Below are 2,714 nucleotides of genomic sequence, written 5' to 3' on the forward strand. Positions count from 1 at the left end.
TTTGTCACCTTCAACCGTTCTTCTTTTCTAATTCTTCGACACTCATCTTCTTGATCACCATGATTTTTTTTCTATCTAGGGTGGCCCATACAAAAGGTAATCAAGTTTTTAAGACTTGCCCAATTTTTGGTAAAACTTCTTCCTCCTCAAAAATTGATCTAAATCATCAATTATAACTTTCTTTAGATGACGTTCCAAAGCAAGTGAGTCAAACAATGCAGAGTGTGTTAAATCGGATTATTTCTATACCAACAATGTTGCAACGGTAGATTTTCAAAGAAAATTAAGTATTGACGCGAAAATCAAATCAATATAGAGATAAATAAAGTAAATACATAATATGAATATGAGAGAGAAAATTATGGCAAAAGTTATCATAGAATGGTTGTATAAATATCATTTGTCAATAATTATTGCATGTTTTGCAAGAAAGGCTATAACTATATTGTCATGCTTGGATAATTTCTTAACTTTGAGGATTTGTAAGTGTTGGATATTTCAGTAGAGATATACTCTTTGATTGAAGTTACAAGATAAACTGTGACATTGTTAAACATGCTTGGTTCTGGCGTACCAAAGTTACCAAAGCAATGTGCAGTAAATTTGGGAGCCTAGTTTTCACAAGATAACTATTTCAACATCCAACTATTCATGTCAACGTTATCAGTGGTATGTGTTGGGTTTAGCAATCTTAGCAATGTTTGATCTAAGATGATACCTTTTTGCACCCTTTTTTTTGAATGGCAAAATATATATATATATATATATATATATATATATATATATAAATGAACAATAGTACAAGATACACTAATGTAGCTCCAACAGCCACCACCCTAGTATGAATGATGTTTCGGGCTAGCCCTCCAAATTGACCTATTGTTTCAAAATAGCAATTATATACATGACTCTCGATAAAATCTCAAAGAAAAAAACTATTATGTACAAAACAAGTTAATAAGGAGATTGAATTGTCATACTTTGATAAATTGTCGCTAAATTACACCAGAAGTCCTTTAAATTTGAAGTTTGTAATAGATTGATCATTTAAGTTATTTTGGTCACACATAAGTTATTTAAGTTTGAAGTTTGTAACAAATTAGTCCCTTAAGTTATTTTGGTCATACATAAGTTATTTAAAGTTGAAAATGTTTTCAATTTAATCTAACAATATGATGTTGCATAATGACTAAATTGAAAACTATTTTTTATAACTATTTTTTTAAAGTGATAATCTGAAAGATAATGTAAAAATTGATGGGAATGAAAATGAGTAGTTTCTCTTTTTGATAACTATTTCTTTTCTTTTCTTTCAAAAAAGTGATTTTTGTTTTAATAAACAAACACAAAACACTTGAACAAAACAACTTCTTTTTCTTCCCTTAAATTATAATCATTTTTTATTCTATAACAAAAGGCCTTTTATATAATATATTGATTGTTTCTTATTCATCTTTGCCTTATAATTCACAAAAAATATTAAGTTATAAAATAAGAAATTTTATAACATTAATCAACTATTTTTGTAAGAGGAATCAACTATTAAAAACCAAACTTGTAGAGTGTGCTCATTTATTAGTACAATTTATGATGATAATTCTTGAATATCTCACATAAGGAGAAGCTTCGAATGAAAAATGAAAAATGAAAAATGAAAAGAAAAACCAAAAAATGCGGTGAGCGTGGATCGAACACGCGACCTTCAGATCTTCAGTCTGACGCTCTCCCAACTGAGCTATCCCCGCTATTTGATTAGTTTTGTATGCTAATAATTTAATTACTCTGCACAGACTAACCAAACTCAACCACGAGGCCTATATATAATGATGATTAAATCACATCCATGACATAATTACAGTGAATTCAATCCTTTAATAAGAGCTGCTATACTTTCGAAAATTAAAAATAAAAGTTACTCTAAATGTACTTTTTTTTTTTGTCATAGTCCTTACACTGTATAAAATCGTCAAATTAATATGTATCGATATAAATTTATGAGATATCACGGACGTGACATATTTCATATAACTTATGGACCAACTTGACGATTTTTTACCATTAAAAATTATGTATTATTTTTATATAGTTTAAGAATGATAATTTGTTCTTATGATTATAATGTTTAGGTGTGCTAATGGCTATTTTCATTTTTCAAAAATGGATGTTGAAGGAGAAAAATTAGTAGTGGTAAATAAATTATCGGATAAAATTAAATTAAATCATAAAATCTATTATTAATTTATTTTAGAAACTTGTATCAAACTTATGGGTCGATTAATGTCGGAAATCACTCACGCCGTACACCAATGAGTGTTTGATAGAAGTGAAAATCTATCCCAACTCAAAAATTGTTAGCATCAAGAGAATTCGAACCTCGGATATAGACCCATGCCTATGTCGTTAAACTCCAACTCAAAAGTTGTTAGCATCAAGAGGATTTGAACCTCATATCTAGACCATGCCTATATCGTTAAACTAACTCCGAATGAATCTATTATTAAATTAATGTAATTGCTGTTTAACCAGGAAAAAAAAGGTCAACTCAATTTCACTATTATATTATACAAGCTTAACTTCAACAATAGGTTGTTTCAATAGACCATCTACAATGGCTTATTGAATGTCATTTTCAACCTGTTGAAATCATTGGAGAGGGTTATTGAAAATGAGAGAAGAGGAGAGAGGTGGTGAAAGGTTTAAACATGTTGAAAGTC

The 2,714-nt window shown here is 28.9% G+C and overlaps 1 non-coding gene across 1 annotated transcript; it reads right to left on the minus strand.

Annotated features, from left to right (window-relative positions):
• Positions 1-1,672: 1,672 nt before the first annotated feature.
• TRNAF-GAA (transfer RNA phenylalanine (anticodon GAA)) lies at positions 1,673-1,745 on the minus strand. Its single transcript has one exon. It is a non-coding gene; the product is annotated as a tRNA-Phe (tRNA).
• Between the last annotated feature and the right edge of the window lie 969 nt (positions 1,746-2,714).

Source organism: Medicago truncatula, chromosome 5 (genome assembly GCF_003473485.1).
Source record: "Medicago truncatula cultivar Jemalong A17 chromosome 5, MtrunA17r5.0-ANR, whole genome shotgun sequence".
NCBI lineage: Eukaryota > Viridiplantae > Streptophyta > Magnoliopsida > Fabales > Fabaceae > Medicago > Medicago truncatula.